Raw genomic sequence first — 19,001 nt, 5'->3', positions numbered from 1 at the left:
ATTTTGGGGTAAGATAAAATAACCTTTATTGATACTTTTTCTGTGAACGCAGTAGCACACATTAAAAAAATGAAATTCTGATGCCCACTCTCAAAACAAAAAAACCTTTTATATACAGAATATAAATATATTATAAATTATATAATACATTTTATACACACATGCATACACACACACATATATATACATATACATACATACACAGGCATGCACATATACTGTATAATATATACACATACACATACATACATATACATGCTATATATGTACTGGTACATATATACACATACATCAGGGGCGGGTTCTACTTACCTTTACTACTGGTTTGCAATGGGATCATGCTTGCTTCGCTCGCGCATGCGCAGATCGCTGATGACGACATCCGGGGCGGGGGGCGGGGCCTCCTACCGGTTTTACTACCGGTACTACCCTGCTACCCATTGGGAGACATTGGGAGACTCCTGCAGGGTGCTTGCTGGCTACCTGAAAAAAGCCTAGAAACTAGTGGATTGTGATTTCAGTGAACTAGGGCTGCATAAAAATCTTGTCCCACATAAAATTGGAAGTGTCTTGGCGACGTTTCGACAAAGTCTCATTCGTCATCTTAAGGCTGGTGTTCTCGGCTTCGTGCTTCCAGGAGCAATGCTGATGGTATGATGGTAGAAATAGCTGTGCTGCTTCTAAAAAAAAAACACTTTCCAATTGAATGATTTTCCCATCAGGGGTTCTGGAAGTTGAAATTTCTAAGGCTTAAGGCTTGGCTGTTTTAAGTTGTCCAATTTGAGTGCTGCAGTCCCTGAGACGTTGCCCAATTTAAGAGAATAGAGGAAAATTTAAATTACAGTGAAACCTTGGGTCTTTGCAAAAAGGCACTTTCAGCATTTTAAAGACAATGCTGCATTGCTTTGAAAGCATTGCGTGCATAATTTAGTCCCCAAGCTTGCAGGAAACGTCCCTGCCAAGGGGAAAAAAGTGACAGAAAGAAAAACGGGAATCCCAACCTATCTCTTTCTCAAAAATGGTTTGCGAGAACTATGGTAAAGTTAGCCATATCCAGCATGTCATGAGCCTGTAGCAAGATCTTTTAGAATTTCTCCGCTCAAACATTTTACTCTGAAGGTTTCTAGGTTCCATCTGATAAGGGCGATCCCAGTGCAGAAATAATTTTGCAGTTTATTTATTGGATTTTATTTACTAAATTTGTGCCCGGACACTGCCCATTCTCACTGGTGCAAATCCGGGGGAACAGCTTGGCAGGATATCCAGCCAACCAGCCTCCACTTAGTTTAGTTTACTTTAGTTTATTGTCACTGCATACGGTACAACGAAATTAAATGCCGTCTTCAGTGTACGTTATAATTATAAAAATAAAAACACAAACATACATCCTTTACATTCTATATAATTGAAATTGAAAACCCGATATTGCACTATACAGTAGAATTCAATGTGGTTACTGCCCTGGGATAGAAGCTGTTTTTCAGCCTATTTGTTTTTATTGTCCTGTACCGGCTGCCAGATGGTAATAGTTCAAAAAAAGAATGCGGATGAGGTGGATCTTTAAGAATGTTTTGAACTTTCTTAAGGCAGCGGGAGCTATAAAGCTCTTCCAAAGAGGGGAGGGGGCAACCAATGATCCTCTGGGCAATGACGTTGACCCTCTGGAGCGCTGTCCTATCTGCCACTGTGCAATTGGCAAACCATACATAGGTGCAGTAAGTTAAAATACTCTCTATGGTGCAGCGGTAGAAGCCACCAGCAGTTTTTCATTCAGTTGTTGTTGGAACTAATTGTGAGGGGCAGTGGTGAAATCCAATTTTTTTCTACTACCGGTTCTGCGGGCGTGACTTGGTGGGCATGGTGTGGCTTGGTGGGCGTGGCTTGGAGGGCATGGCAGGGGAAGGATACTGCAAAATCTCCATTCCCACCCCACTCCAGGGGAAAGATACTGCAAAATCCCCATTCCCTCCCCACTCGTGGGGGAAGGATATATTTTTTTTTAATTTGATTTATATGCCGCCCTTCTCCGGAGACTCAGGGCGGCTTACAGTGCGTTAAGCAATAGCCTTCATCCTTTTGTATATTTATACAAAGTCAGCTTATTACCCCCACAAACTGGGTCCTCATTTCACCTACCTTAGAAAGGATGGAAGGCTGAGTCAACCTTGAGCCTGGGGAGATTCGAACTTACTTTAATTGCAGACAGCTGGTGTTAAATTACATATTGCAAAATCTCCATTTCCTCCTCACTCCAGGGGAAGGATATTGCAAAATCTCCATTCCCACCCCACTCTGGGACCAGCCAGAGGTGGTATTTGCTGGTTCTCCGGACTGCTCAAAATTTCCGCTACCGGTTCTCCAGAACCTGTCAGAACCTGCTGGATTTCACCCCTGCTTCAGATGTATGGACTGGTCTCCTGACTCCCTGAGGGCTCTTCATCCACCATTTTACTGCAACATGGCTGGCTGGGGAATTCTGGGAGTTGAAGTCCATACATCTTAAAGTTGCCTAGTTTAAAAAAAAAAAACACAGCCCTTTTTAGACTTACGAGCCACATTCCAGCCCCAAAACCTCTCTGTCCTTGTTTGCGGCTGTGAGGAATGGAGTGGAAAACACAATCTGTGACTCCTTTTTCTCAACAGATTAGTCTGATAAGGGTGTGTTCGATACAGCTCAAGATCTCGCTGAATGATCTTGGAGTTCTAGTGGACAATCACTTAAATATGAGCCAGCAGTGTGCGGCGGCAGTCAAAAAAGCCAACACAATCCTTGGTTGTATAAACAGAGGGACAGAATCAAGATCACATGAAGTGTCAACACCACTTTATAAGGCATTGGCAAGACCATACTTGGAATATTACATCCAGTTTTGGTCGCTATGATATCAAAAAGATGTTGAGACTCTAGAAAGGGCAAGAAAGATGGTTAGTGGTTCGGAGGCTAAAACATTTGAAGAACGGTTGCAGGAGGTGGATATATCTGGTCTAACCAAGAGAAGGACAAATGATAGCACTCTTCCATTATTTGAGGGGCTGCCACAAATAAGGAGGGATCAATTCTCCAGAGCACCTGAAGGCAGGACAAGAAACAATGGATGGAAACTACCAAGGAGAGAAGCAACCTAGAACTAAGGAGAAAGTTCCTAACAGTGAGGACAATTAATCAGTGGAATTGCTTGCATCCAGATGTTGCTGGTGTTTCATCACTGGAGGTTTTTAAGAAGAGACTGAACAGCCATTTGTCTGGAATCGTATAGGGCAGGGCTATCAAACTTCTGGCCCGTGGGCCGGATATGTCACGCACTGGCCATGGCCACGCCCAGTTTAGCGAAGGGGGAAAAAAGTCCCGATACATCACGTGACACCGCCGTGACGATGTGAGTTTGACGCTCCTGGTATAAAGTTTCCTATCTGAGTAGGGGGTTAGACTAGAAGACCTCCAAGGTCCCTTCCAACTGAGTTATTCGGTTACAAACCTGGTACTCTCGCAAATTGGCCATTGACAGACAAATAGACACAAACAACATCTACATACACTGCAAAAGAGGCAATCAGCAAGCCAAAAAGAGAATGAAAAGACCAAAACACTTCCCCACCAGCAATCAACAACCAAATGAGCATAGATTGAGATCAAGATTAACTATTAGACCAACAATCAAGAAATAAACAATACCGCAATCAAGGAACTGCCAAACAAGCTAACAGTAAACACCCCAAACCAAGACCACTGCCGAGACCACTGCCACCAACACTGATAGGACAAGCCGCTATAAATATAACCTGAGAGCAAACCCCATTTTCTACTAGCACTGATAATGTTACCTAGCTGGGTTACAAAATGTCTGCAAGAAAAGAACCTAGAATGTTCTTTCTGCACTAACTCAGAAAGCTCAAACTGCCCAAGGAGTTGCTGATCCAGTTCTACAGAGGTATTATTGAGTCTGTCATCTGTACCTCTATAACTGTCTGGTTGGGTTCTGCAACCCAACAAGACAGACAGAGACTTCAGAGGATAATTAGAGCTGCAGAAAAAACAATGGCTACCAACCTGCCTTCCATTGAGGACCTGTATACTGCACGAGTCAAAAAGCAGGCTGTGTAAATATCTACAGATCCCTCACATCCTGGACATAAACTGTTTCAACTCCTACCCTCAAAACGACGCTATAGAGCACTGCACACCAGAACAACTAGACACAATAACAATTTTTCCCCAAATGCCATCACTCTGCTAAACAAATAATTCCCGTAACATTGTCAAACAATTTATTAAGTCTGCACTACTATTAATCTTCTCATCGTTCCCACCACCCATCTCCTTCCACTTATGACTGTATGACTGTAACTTTGTTGCTTGGATCCTTACAATTTATATTGATATTGTTTCCTGATTGCTTATTTGTACCCTATGACTATCATTAAGTGTTGTACCTTATGATTCTTGACGAACGTATCTTTTCTTTTTATGTACACTGAAAGCATATGCACCAAAGACAAATTCCTTGTGTGTCCAATCACACTTGGCCAGCAACAACAAAAAAATTCTATTCTATTCTATTCTATCTCAGAGAGCACCAAAGGCCCCTCAAACAGAGCTCATGTGGCCTCATGTGACACCTGAACCCAACTGGTAGAAAGTTCATGCTTTGAAGTCCTTAAGTTGTGCTGCATGGGAGACGTTTGTCAGAATAATTGCAGGCCCTGACAAGCATTGGTGAGAATTGGCCAAAACATCTGCACAAGTCAAACTCTCAATAAACATGCATTCACTGAGGTTTTTGCTGATACTGCAGCAAACAGTAGCAAAAATGTTGCCAACTTCTGATGAATGAAAGTGGCAACCAAATTTCCAGCTTCTTCATTGGTGTTGGAAGCACCTAAAAATTACAGACATAACATTCAACTCTGAGCAGATATAATAGGTATCAAATAGATCATAGCAATATAGTATATTTTTTAAAATATATATATAAATAGGTTTAGAACAAAATGATATTCGCCCAGTATTGGAACACGTCGACGTTATCTCTTGCCAGCATGAGGTCTTTCTCCGTACATCCCAAAGATGTACGGTGAAGAGGCAACTGGACTTTCTGGTTTTTCTTTGAAGACGTTTCACTTCTCATCCCAAGAAGTTTCTTCAACTCTGACTGGATGGTGGGGAATTTATACTCTTTGTCATATGCATCCTTTTAGAGTCATTGAGGCCACTTGGAGGTTTATCCACACCCATTTGCACTACTCAGGTAACTCTGAGGACAGATAAACCTCCAAACGGCCTCAATGACTTTCTAAAAAGAATGCAAATGACCAGCTGTCTTCAAGGAGTACAAATCCTTCCATTCCTCACCATCCCGTCAGAGCTGAAGAAACTTATGTACCGGTACATATATATACATACATGCACACACACATACATATATTCATATACATTCATATTCTCTCTCTCCCCCTCCCCCCTCCCTCCCCTCCTCTCTATATATCCACCGTGTTTTCCCGAAAATAAGACCTTGTCTTATATTTTTTTGAACCCTGAAATAAGTGCTTGGCCTTATTGCCATGCGCTCAAAAGTCCGATTGGGCTTATTATCAGGGGACGTCTTATTTTGGGGGAAACAGTGTGTGTGTGTGTGTGTGTGTGTGTATTTGTTTTCTGAGGTTTTTGCGGGTGTTTGTATGTAGGTCTTTGGTTGTTCGGGTTTTCTCCTGTGTAAAATTGGAGGTTTCTTGGCAACGTTTCGACGAAGTCTCATTCGTCATCTTCAGGCTGGTGTCTTCGGCTTCGTGCTTCTAGAAGCAATGTGTGTGATCGCAGCTGTTTCTTCCTTTTAACTGCCAGTGGGGGTGTGAACTGATTGGGTGGGAGCTTGGCTATGTTCTGATTGGGTGGAGGTGTGTTCTGATTGGTTGGGGGTTTGGCTGTGCTCTGATTGGATGGGGGGGTTGGCTGTGCTCTGATTGGCTGGGTGTGTGTTCTGTTTAGGTGGGGGCTTGGTTGTGCTTGGGTTAGTCTGAGTAGCAGGGGGATTTGAGCTGGTGAGCTGTGTTGCTGTTGTTTGGCTTCATTAGCTGCATCATTAGCCCCTTTAAACCCCTCCAATCCATACATGAAGCAGACTGACACCCACCATGAAGAGGTAGCACGGCCACGAACATGAAGCCAAACAACAGCATATATATATATGTGTGTGTGTGTGTGTGTGTGTGTGTTTTCTGAGGTTTTCGCGGGTGTTTGTATGTAGGTCTTTGATTATTCGGGTTTTCTCCTGCGTAAAGTTGGAGGTGTGTTGGCAACGTTTCGACGAAGTCTCATTCGTCATCTTCAGGCTGGTGTTTTCGGCTTCGTGCTTCTAGGATCAATGTGTGATCGCAGCTGTTTCTTCCTTTTAACTGCCAGTGGGGGTGTGAACTGATTGGGTGGGAGCTTGGCTGTGTTCTGATTGGGCAGCCAACATGAATCATAAGATACAACGCTTAGTGATAGCCATAGGATACTTAAATAAGCAAGCAACATAAATCGTACTAGGAAGCTAAATAAAACAATATAAATCGTAAAGATGCAAACAACAAAGTTATATAGTCGTAAGTAGAAAAGGAGATAGGTAATAGGAAAGACGAGGATAATCATAGTAATACAGTCTTACTAAATAGTTTTGACAGTGTGTGGGAATTAGTTGTTTAGCAGAGTGATGGCATGGGGTGGCATGGGGGGGAAACTGTCCTTGTGTCTAGTTGTTTATTAAGAAGCTAGGCTTCTTAATAAAGGCACAGTCACCTTCATGAGATTTGCGATGGGCTTTTCCTCTTGAGTCCCTGATCGTTTTTTTTACACTCCTGTCTGCAACCAAGACTAAGCCCATCATCCAGTAGGGTGGAATTAATGTTCTGGCAATGCAGAAGAACAGCTGATGGCCTCTTTCTAAAGCTTGGCAGTTCTTTAAAAAAATAAAAACCCCGAGATGCAGAAATCCTCTTTTCTGTTTAAGTTCTTTTCAAACTCAAAGTCCTCCTGGCGTGTTGGGCGACAACCCCAGTTCCCACCCAGCCCCTCCACCTGCGTGGCCATCTGGCCGATGAGAACCTCAGCCCGAGGCTGACCCGAGACTCTCGCTTCTGGCGCTTCTAACAATGTTGTGACAGGGCCATTCAGAAGAATAAAACCCCACCAGGGTTTTGCGATACTAATCGGATTAAAGCCCTAAGGAGAGACTGTTGCAGGGCGTGTTAACGGAGGGACTCGTTGAAGGAGGAAATAGCTGCATCCTTCTGTAGGGAAGAAGCTATAACTAACAGCTGCTGCTCACCATGGAATAGGGGCCGAACCAATAAAGGTAGTCCCGGACTTACGACAGTTCATTTAGTGACCGCTGGAAGTTACGATGGCACTGAAAAAAAGCCACTTTGTGGCCATTTTTCACACTTATACGACCATTGCAATATCCCCATATTGCATATCACGGGATCAAAATCCAGGCGGTTTGGCCACCGACTCATATTTGTGACGGTTGCAGTGTCCCAGGGTCTTCCTTGCGACCTTCTGGCAAGCAAAGTCAACAGCTGTGAAGTTGTAAAACGGGGCGAAACCCGCTTAAGAAATGCCTCACTTAGCAACAGAAATTTTGGGCTCAATTGTGGTCGTAAATTGAGGATTACCTGTACATTTTACTCCCTAAAGCAGGGGTCTGCAATCTTAAAACACTCAAAAGAGCCATTTGGACCCATTTCCCACAGAAAAGAAAACACCGGGAGCCACAAAACCCTTCCCGTGCCTGACTGTTTCTTGAGCAGCCACAAAACTAACATATGTAGTTGAATTAAACGTTCTGTTTTCTTCTGAAACTTTTCTTTTCTTGGATTTATCCATGGTTGGCCTACCGGGGGTTGAAAAGTTCAGTAAATCGCGTGCCAGTGGGTGTTGCACATTGGCGTTTGTGACACATATTTTGAGTGTCAGGGAGCTGCAGCAGAGGGATGAAAGAGCCACATGCGGCTCCAGAGCCACAGGTTGCTGACCCCTGCCCTAAAGCAATAGCCAAATTCTTTATGGGTGTTGCCCTAATGTTGGCTATCTTTATTCCTATGCGAAGTTAACCCAACCTACTAGGGGTACTCCTTCACTTACGGCAGGTCATTTAGTGACCATTCAAAGTTACAACGGCACTGAAAAAAAGTCTGACGACCATTTTTCACGCTTATGACCGTTGCAACATCCACAGTCACATGATTTACATTCAGATGCTTGACAAAGGGTTCATATTTATGACAGTGGCATAAAGTGTCCCACCCAGGCTCATGTGATCATATTTTGCAATCTTCTGAAAAGCAAAATCAATGGGGAGGCCAGGTTACGGCCACAATTGAGGCCAGGCTTTATGTTGCTAAATGAGAAATTGGTTAAGTGAGCTTTGCCCTACTTTATTTATTTATTTATTGGTTCGATTTATATGCCGCCCTTCTCCGGAGACTCAGGGCTGCTTACAATGTGTTAAGCAATAGCCTTCATACTTTTGTATACACCTGCTTAGTAGGGCTTTCCCCCCCCCCAAAGTGGTGTTCTTTTTTATACAAAGTCAGCTTATTGCCCCCACAATCCGGGTCCTCATTTTACCTACCTTGAAAGGATGGAAGGCTGAGTCAACCTTGAGCCTGGTGAGATTTGAACTTGCAGTAGTTGCAGGCATCTGGTGCTACTTAACAGCACTTTAGTCTGCTGCGCTACCAAGGCTCTCGTTACGACTTTTCTTGCCGCATTTGTTAAATGAATCACTGCAGTTGTTAAGTTAGGTTGTCAAATGAATCTGGCTTCCCCATTGACTTTGCTTGTTAGAAGTTTGCAAACTCTGATCCCCTTTTACGACCTTTTGACAAGCAAAGTCAATGGGGAAAGCCAGATTCACTTAACAACCGTGTTACTCCTTTAACAACTGCCGTGGTTTCCACTTAAAAACTGTGGCAAGGAAAGTTGTAAAACGGGGCAAAAGCCCAGAATGTATGTTGCTAAGTGAGAAATGTGTTTTAAGTAACACATTTCTCACTTAGCAACATACATTCTGGGCTTAGCTGTGGTCATAAGTCAAGGACTACCGACGGACATCAGTGCCTCTGCAACCTGCCCCACCGTCTACGATACTTAAGCATTCATTGGGAAAAGTCGCCCCATTGCACGATTTTGAAATCTTGCAAAATCTGGCAACCTTGTGAAATTTTAGATACTGTTGGAAGATCTGAAGAAATAGGTTAAGGATAGATCATCGTGGGGGAAAGTATATTTCTTTTGGTTTTCCTTCCTGCACCTTCCCTTCTCTAGGTTGGGAACTGTTGGTCATTCGCACCCTGGCTTACCAATTCTGGTTTATGCTTATTGCATGTATATACAGGCAATACATGCAATAAGGATTCAACAAACCACGGTTTATTCAACAAACCACGGTTTATTCAACAAACCACGGTTTATTCAACAAACCACGGTTAAAGCAAACTATGGATCAGGTCCAGGATTCTCCAGAGTCCTTCCTTTTCATAGGGTCTGGAGGAAGCATCTCTTGTGTTTTGAAGGGTTGATAACGCTTTTTTTCAAAACTGACACCCACCCAATCCCAAAAAATTGCCACTTAAGTCCTGGCTTTTTTTGAGGGACAGCCACTCCGCCCGATCCAGGGTCCAAAAAAAAAAAAAAAAGAAGGATTCCTCTGCTCTTTTCTACCTGGACCCGAAACGGCTCAACACCCGAGAGCCTGGGGAACCACAAGCCACAGGATTTGCCCCCGTGGTTGGTTTTTTTTTTTATATTTTGGCGCCCGCCCGACTCCACTTCTCACCCTGATGGAAGCACAGAGAAACTCGGATTTTTTTTTCCCTCTCTCTCTCTTTCTACCCCCTTCCTCTTTTTTTGCCGGCTCTGGCGCATGCGCAGTGTCTCGAAGAGGCGCCGCCGCCACAACCGCACGCCACCCTCTCTCCGGGCAGCTGCGCTGCGCCTCCCGGTATATATATATATATCTATATATCCGGCTCGTTCGACGCGCACGCGCGTGACGCACGCACGCCCGGCGGTGGCCGTCCTCGTCTCCACACCCTGTCTTGCCTGGTCAGTGCGGGCGGCTCCGGCGGCGGCTCCGCTTTGCCCACCTGAGTCCCTCCCCTCAAGCTTCGGGGGAGGGGGGAATAGCGCGGTGAGTAGGCGCTGGAGGAAAACGAGGGCGGGAGGGCGGGAAGGGGAGGAGAGAAAAAAAAAAAGCCTTTTCCCCGCGCTCGCTTTCCTCCCCCCTCCCTCCCTCCTCTCAGGCTCCCTTCTGCAGAGGCGCTCGGCCCCTCCCGCGCGGCACATGGGCCGGCCCCGCCCCTCGGCGCGAGCCCCTCACGCGCGGTTCCCTTGGAAACCGCTCCTTGGCCCCTCCCTCCCTGCCTTCTCTTCCTTCCACGTGGTTTCTGTTGCTGCTCTTCCTCCTCGTGGTTGCCTCGCTTGGCCTCTTCCCCAAAACGGGTGGGGGGGTGGGGCTTTTTTTTTTTTCCAATGAATTCCTCCCCTCCACACACACCCCCCCGGGTTTGAATAGAGCCCCTCCACCTTTTACGGGTAGTCCCCGACTTACGACCGCGACAGAGCCCAGGGTTTAGGTTGCTGAGTGAGAAAAACAGGAACTGAGCATGGCTGGTCTAGTGGCAACGGTGGGCAAATGTGGCTCTGTTACAACCTGTGGACTTCAACTCCCAGAATTCCTGAGCCAGCCAAGCTGGCTCAGGAATTCTGGGAATTGAAGTCCACAGGTTGTAAAAGAGCCACATTTGCCCACCCCTGGTCTAGTGAAGAGACGGACCAGGGGAGACATGATAGCCCTGTTCCAATATTTGAGGGGCTGCCCAGTGGTGGGTTTCAATTTTTTTTTGTACTGCCGGTTCTGTGGGTGTGGCTTGGTGGGCGTGGCATGTCTTGGTGGGCGTGGCTTGGTGTGCGGGCAGGGGAAGGATACTGTAAAATCTCCATTCCCACCCCACTCCAGGGGGAGGATACTGTAAAATTTCCATTCCCACCCCACTCCAGGGGGAGGATACTGTAAAATCTCCATTCCCTCCCCACTCCAGGGGAAGGTTACTGCAAAATCCTCATTTCCTCCGGATCAGCTGGGACTCGGGAGGCAGAGAATAGATGGGGGTGGGGCCAGTCAGAATTTTTACTACCGGTTCTCCGAACTACTCAAAATTTCCGCTACCGGTTCTCCAGAACTGGTCACAACCTGCTGAAAACCCACCTCGGGGGCTGCCACAGAGAGGAAGGGGTCAAGCTATTTTTCCAAAGCACCTGAAGGCCAGACAAGGAATAATGGATGGAAACTGACCAAGGAGAGATTCAACTTAGAAATAAGGAGGAAATTTTCTGACAGTGCGAACAATCAACCCGTGGAACAGAAGTTGCCTTTGGAAGTTGTGGGAGCTTCATTACTTGAGACTTTCAAGAAAAGATTGGACTGCCATTTGTCAGAAATGGTGTAGGGTCTCCTGCTTGAGTGGGGGCTTGGACTAAATGACCTATAAGGTCCCTTCCAACTCTGTTAATCTGTTAAATTTGTTAAGAGAGTCCTTAAACCCCGTGGTGCCACCTTTTTTTGTGTGTGTCAAAGTTGTTAAGTGAATGGCTGCTAGTTGTGAAGTTAGCCACACAGTTGTTAGGGGAATCTGGCTTTCCCCATTGACTTTGCTTGTCAGGAGGTCGCAAAAATAGAATAGAATTCTTTATTGGCCAAGTGTGACTGGACACACAAGGAATTCTCAGTGTACATAAAAAGACAAGATACATTGGTCAAGAATCATAAGGTACAACACTTCATGATAATTATAGGGAACAAATAAGCAATCAAATCATATTAGGAAACAGTCAATATAAATCGTAAGGATACCAGCAACAAGGTTACAGTCATACAGTCATAAGTGGGATGAGAATGGTGATAGGAATGATGAGAAGATTAATAGTAATGTAGACTTAGTGAATAGTATGACAGTGTTGAGGGAATTACTTGTTTAGCAGAGTGATGGCATTTGGGAAAAAACTGTTCTTGTGTCTAGTTCTGGTATGCAGTGTTCTATAGCATCATTTTGAGGGTAGGAGTTAATACAGTTTATGTCCAGGATGTGAGGGATCTGTAAATATTTTCAAAAAAGGGAAATCGCGTGAGCCAGGGATGCTGCAACCATCATAAATGTGAATCAGTTGTCGAGCATTCGAATGGAAATCAGGTGGGGATGGTGCAATGGTCATAAGTGTGAAAAATGGTCGTAAGTCGCTCTTTTCAGTGAGATGCTGGTTAAGAGAGTGTTTCCCCATTGTACTACCTTTTCTTGCCACAGTGGACAAGGCAACCACTGCGGTTGCTCAATTAGTTGCATGGTTGTTGGTAAGGGTGTTGCTAACTTAACGGCTGCCATGATTCAGTTAACAACTGTAAGAAGAAAGGTCGTACGATGGGGCAACATTCACTTAAATGTTTCGCTTAGCGGCAGAAATGTGTGGGCTCCCTTGTGGGTGTAAGTCGAGAACTACCTGTACAGTTTTTTCCATTCTCTCCCCCCACTTTGCTTTGGCTGTGTCCCTTCCTTCCTTCCTTCCTTCCTTCCTTCCTTCCTTCCTTCCTTCCTTCCTTCCTTCCTTCCTTCCTACTGTCCCTCCAATTTTATGGGCAAGGTTTTTCAGAAATGGGTTTTTGTTGCCTCCTTCTTAGGGCTGAGGAAGAATGACTGGCCCAAGGTTACCCATCTGGATTTAGTTTTATTCGTTTGTTAAATTTATATTCCACCCATCTCCCCAAGAGACAATGATTTCTTAGCTTTCCCCACCTGTTACAGACTTACACTCATTCATTTAGTGACTGCTCAAATTTACAATGGCCCTGAAAAAAAGTGACTTATGACCGTTTTTCATACTTAACAACCATTGCAGCAATTTTGTGCTCACATGATCAAAATTGAGCCGCTTGGCAGCTGACGGTTGCGGTGTCCTGGGATCATGTGGATCCCCTTTTGCAATCATCTGACAAGCATAATCTATTTAGAAGCCAGATTCAGCGAAGAACCGTGTTAACTAACTTAACAGTTGCAGTGATTCACAACTGTGGCAAGAAGGTTGTCAAACGAGGCAAAACCCACTGAACTGTCTTGCTTAGCAACAGAAATGTCGGGCTCAATTGTGGTCATAAGTCGAGGACTACTGCTGTAATGGGTTTTACCTAGAGCAGTTCTTGTATTTGATCAGAAACCTGCCCTTAGCACAGAATATAATGGCCAGGTGCTGCATTCACCTTTCCACATAAAGCAATTGCACTGCTTCAGTTAGCAACTGAAGGCGAACAGGTAAACATGCTTAGTGTTTACCCAATGGCATTTATGGCTCTAAACAACTTTAAGACCAGGTTATATCTTGACCTGCACTCATTATCACCCAGGTGGTCTTTCATAAGGCCTTAAAAACCTACTTCTGTGTCCCAGTCTTAGTGCATGAAAGGGCTGTCTCCTGGCTGTATTAACCACTGTGGATTGTGATATCTTTCTTGGACGGTGTGTATTTCAATGTTCATACCTGCAATTGGAATTATTTTAATTTATTTTAGCTTCTTCGCCCACCCAGAGTCATTTGTTAGGATGGGCGGCTGTACAAGTTGAGTGAATGAATGAAAGAAAAATTACAGATTGGGGGATGTTGTCATTCTGCAGATTCTTAGGCCGACAACTGTGTTGTGGTTCACATTTTTTTCTAATTGTTGCATAGTTTTCTCCCATTGTTTGAGAACTCCTTGTTTTGCTTAGGTTTTATTACCGGACATAGTAATTTCTGCCCATCTGTTCTTTCACTTTTCTAGATCATCTTTATTGTTGGTTATCACTCCTGCTATATTTACTTACTTTCAAGTGATTGTGAACCTATAAGATCTTGCAAATTAGCTAACCCCATCTAAGCCTAGGGTGTTGTGTGAATTGAGTCTTTGTGGCCAGAAAAATGAGTTCATTGTGGATAAACTCATCACATAAACCAAGCTGAGAGTACATTTGCATAAGATACGAACCTCTGCAGAACTGACTTCTGTATCCCACATATCATCCTTATTTTTCTTTGCATGTGTAGATCTCTGGTCTTGTTTCAAGGCTATTTGCTCCCTTTCCTTAAAGTTGCCTGTTAGTTTTCTGTATTGCATGTCATGCTTACTTTTTGCCTTGTTATTCATACGGATATCTTAAATATGTTCGATTTAATGCACCATACAATATCACATTGAGTATTAATGTGCTGAAATGAACGATGAAGAATACGTCTAAAACCTCTGCCTTAAATATACTAATTATCTTTATTTAAATGACAACAGCATGTATCTTATTTTGAATGTAGAATTCATCTCTCAATCTGTTTCTTTATCCTTCCATGAATTACAGTATCCCATGATACGGGAATTGCTAGTTTTGGAGACTCTAATACAGTGGTTCTCAACCTTCCTAATGCCGCGACCCTTTAATACAGTTCCTCATGTTGTGGTGACCCCCAACCATAAAATTATTCCTATAACCATTGAAAATGTGTTTTCCGATGGTCTTAGGTGACCCCTGTGAAAGAGTCGTTTGACCCCCCCCCCCAAAGAAGTCGTGACCCACACGTTGAGAACCACTGCTCTAATACAACAGAGAGCTTCGTGGAATAAACTTGTAATAATTGGATATTAGAGACAATATACTTCTGTTTGTCAGATACTGCCTAGTCTTGCCCTGCTCTAAAACAGGGGTCTCTAACCTTGTCAACTTTAAGACTTGTGGACTTCAGCTCCCAGAATTCCTCAGCCAGCAAAGCTTTTGCTGGCTGAGGAATTCTGGGAGTTGAAGTCTTAAAGTTGACAAGGTTGGAGACCTCTGCTCTAAGAAAAGCATTTGTAGTGTAACAGATTGTGGTAAATTTTTCATGGATTTCCTGCTCATGTTAGTTCTCTGCATTTATTTTCTAACGTGTGTCCAATTTAAACATGCATTAATCAGTTTTTCCGCTACAATTTCTTGAATGTGAGTCTTTTTTTTTTTTAACACCTGTATTTTATATAATACCGCTTATACGCTGAGTTTGGAAAGATTTATGTTGCCCACAACATGCCATATAGATTTTAGATGCTACGTTTTGAGAATGTGTAAGTTGCGTCTCTCTAAACATACTTAGTGAGAAATGTAGAGTGAGTAATGAGGTGCCTAACTCACTCCCAAATGCACAGTGAGAAAAATGACACTTGATCACATGACACCCCCCCTTTATGACAGCTGCAACTGTCATAAATATGAACCAATTGCCAAGCATCCAGAATTTGATCACATGACCTTGGGGATGCTACAAGGTCGTAAGTGTGAAAAATGGTCATAAGTCCTTTTTTTTCAGTGCCGTTGTAACTTGTAATGGTTACTAAAAACTGATATAATACGGTCATAACCCCCAATGCTAGGTAGTAATCTTGCAGCCCTTTATTAGGCAAACTGTAATTTCTGAACTTTATTTAAAGACATTCCCACATGTGACAGGTGGGAGGTTATGAAAGCATGTCTAATTGTGCAAAGATTACTAAACTGTACACAATAACTCGAAAGCCATTGAAGCTAGCACTAGATCCATTAGTCTTCCTCACAGTTGAGGTTTTTCAGTGGGCACTGACCTTCCATAGTTTCATCTGAATGCCATTCATTTTAGTAGTTGACCCACTGACCATTGACTTAGCTTGCTTTTTATGACTCCGTTTGCTCAATTTGTCCTCATCAACTCCATCCAGAAACGGGGCTCAGGGCAAATAGAAGCACAGCTGTTTCCTCGAGATGAAAGAGAAATCTGGGAGTCATTTGCGTACTGATGACCTATGATCCCGCTTAAATGGTTTCATCAAGATATTAAATAACGTAGCAGAGATAATAGAATCCTGAAGTGGGCTCAAGGTATAATTAAAAACTCTTGCTCTTGCACAAAGTTCCAGAAGTATTGATTGAATTTTCTCTTGTACAGTTCTGTGACTGAACAAGATGGATTTGGAAATAAAGCTGGTAGAACTTACTCCAAAAGTAAATTTACCCAGCTTCAGGGTGGCAGTTTTTTTGATGCTTCTTTCATGGTCATAATGTCGATAGTTAACGCAGTAGTTTTTAAAGATATTATTGAGTTATATATGAATCAGGGAGAGTTTAGCGCTTCGTTTTTCTGTCTTCCTATTTGATTTATTGTACATAATCTTGGTAGCACTAATTTATTCTATAGCTAATCTTCAAACAAAGATGTCTCCTAATGACCATGTAACTGTATTATCAATCAATAATTTGCAGTTCGATTTCTATCTCTGCCATTATCTTTCAGAAACTAAACTTAATTGCGAACAGCAATTTATTGGCAGAGCAAGTTAATTAGAAGTCTGAAATACATCTGGATTTATTAACAGCTCATTAAAATGAAAATGCTTCTGTATAACCTTGCTATTATTATATATACGTAGGTCTTAGTAAAAATAGCTATTTTCATTTTATATTCTCTTCTTGAAGGAAGTGTCAATATATAGTGCTTTGGGCTAAAACTTGAGTCTGTACTGTTCCTGTTTGCAAGAGTCCCAAGAAACTACTTTCCTTGTATCCGTACAGTGACAAAATATCTTGATCTGTTATGCTAAGGTGCCACTTTGCAGATGTGGAAGCTACTAACCCACAGATACCTTTCAAGATATCAACATAACTGGATGAGCAGCTTAGAAAATCCCTAGTTTCTTTGACTTTTTCATTGCTTGGTGGTGCATAACTGATACCATGTCCATCTGACATTTTTGTTTTCAAATTGTTAATACTATCATGTGGTATTCATTCATTCGTTCACTTTTCAGCATTCAGTTTTTTTCTTCTTTGTTTGTGAAAAAGCATACCGTGTTTCCCCGAAAATTAGACCCTGTCTTATATTTTTTTGAACCCCAAAATAAGCGCTTGGCCTTATTTTCAGGGAGGTCTTATTATTTTGGGACGTGTGGAGCAAGAAGGGGGTCCTCTTGCTGCCTTACCTGATTTCCAGCTCTGTCTCCCTAACCAGATGAAATGGCAGTGACCGGCTGTGCATGCATTTAAATATTTTGGGGGAGGGCTTATTTTCAGGGGGTGCTTATTTTAGCATATGCGCTCAAAAGCCCGATTGGGCTTATTATCAGGGGATGTCTTATTTTCGGGGAAACGGTACCAAATGAAGGATTGGGTTTTTTGGACAAAAAAAGAATTTGAAAGGCTTTAATATTATATTATGTTTACAAAACCCCAAATGTCTGTACTGCTATTATTATTCTGATTACTCTGAAATCATTATAAAAAACATCAGAGACCGTGGCACTTTATGCATAAAAATTAGCTGACTGAAGTACTGTTATTGTCAAGTCTTCTTTTAATGGAAATCAATATAGTCCATTTTTTTTTCTATTATGCAATTTTTAGTAGCTATTCCAGCTGCTTTAATGATTCCCAGGAACATACTTGCCGTAATTTTTAATGATTAGTAAATAGCAGTAATATTCCTTTTTTCCCCTCTTTTAATTATATTGACCTAGTAAAATAATGTCGAGATCTAACTGCAGTATGTTGTTTTATACAATAAATGTAAGTATAAACTATTTTATAAAGACACTGCAGGAGGATACTATTTTTTTCTATGCCTGACAGGTGTAGAACTAGCCTTTCCAGCAATTTTAAAATCAATTCTGTAATTTTATTTTGCATTAATACATCCCTATCCTGCATTAAATTTCACAGGTGTGGAAATTCTGTATAATTTATACTGAATTTCCTTTGAATATCACAGTCTAATTGTATATACCGGTTGTGTGTGTGTTTGCAACATGTTTTCTGTCTGAAAAATGTGCTTTTTTTTTTTTAGAATACAAGGCATATGCAACTATAACTCCATTTGTAGGCCTTGTAGAAAACTATGTTCAACTTTCTTTGAATTTGTGCTAAGAGTTCTCATTTTATCACAGACAGATCAATTTCAGAGGACCTTGTGAGTTGCACAGGGATGTTGAATTTGCCTTCCGAAAAATGCTTTCAACTATAAGCTAGATTTATAAATCAGAATGTTATTGATGCTAGGAACAGTTTAAGGTCTGGTCAGCGGACAGACTAGTAAAGGATTAAGTCTCAAGAATGAAATCCACTAAGCACTTAGGATAGACTGATTGTCATTGACCAAGTCCTGTGCAATCTGGGGATATAGATAATCCTTGTTTAATTGATTGCAATCTTTCCCTGTTATGATGGTGCTGGAAAACTAACTTTACAACCAGCCCTGGCATTTGCAACCTTTGCAGTTCTATAAAACGAGAATGCTGAAATAAGATCCTTAACACAGTTGCATGCTTCGCTCAGTGACCGAATTGTTGATCCCAATTGTGGTTGCTAAGGGGAAACTATCATTTACTTGTTGGCTCATGAGACCAAATTTTAAATGCAAACACTGTATCTGTTAAATCAGCGCACAATTGCATATACATACACATTTCTGTGTGTGTATGTGTATTGCACTTAAGGTTCACTGGTGGTAGACATCTTCAGTAAGTAACCCTCTACTTCCTGCATTGTATTTCCTGCCAAACACATGATTTACTACCACAGTCCTCACACTCTCACTCTGAAAGGATGTGCATATACCTTTCTCAGGGTCCTATTCATTCCATGTAACTATTAATGTGCCCTTTGATCCACAAAGGTTTCTGAATTAATGTATTAATTAACGTGGGGCTGCCTGAAAGGTTCTTTCAGAATTCAATTTTAGAATTTTTAGAATACTATTAGAAGCATCGTGAACTTGGATAATAAATCTTTGTAATTCTTACAGGAGCTAGGAAAGTTTTGACCGTACATTCATTACTGTGAGACTCTTATTCCTGTAAGACTGGATGAGAAATGTATTTATTTACCCTGTTTCCCCAAAAATAAGACATCCCCTGATAATCCCAATCGTGCTTTTGAGCGCATGCACTAAA

General features: G+C 42.4%; 1 protein-coding gene across 6 annotated transcripts in view; it reads left to right on the top strand.

The window, feature by feature from the left end:
• CYRIB (CYFIP related Rac1 interactor B) overlaps positions 1–19,001 on the top strand; it is a 109,192-nt gene that overhangs the window by 19,172 nt on the left and 71,019 nt on the right. For 2 of the 6 annotated variants that reach the window (XM_087890890.1, XM_087890892.1), the window contains exon 1: positions 9,912–10,172. The exons of 3 other annotated variants lie outside the window; for them this stretch is intronic. The gene's annotated coding sequence lies outside the window, so the exon portion shown is untranslated. Of the gene's footprint in view, positions 1–9,885; positions 10,173–19,001 lie in introns of those variants that run through there. One more of the 6 variants, XM_087890888.1, reaches the window with a different exon arrangement.

Source organism: Pantherophis guttatus, chromosome 3 (assembly GCF_059756535.1).
Source record: "Pantherophis guttatus breed Tessera chromosome 3, ASM5975653v1, whole genome shotgun sequence".
NCBI classification, from domain to species: Eukaryota; Metazoa; Chordata; class Lepidosauria; order Squamata; family Colubridae; genus Pantherophis; species Pantherophis guttatus.
The sequence above is the reverse complement of the archived record's forward strand: the minus strand, read 5'-3'. Positions and strand labels throughout refer to the sequence as shown.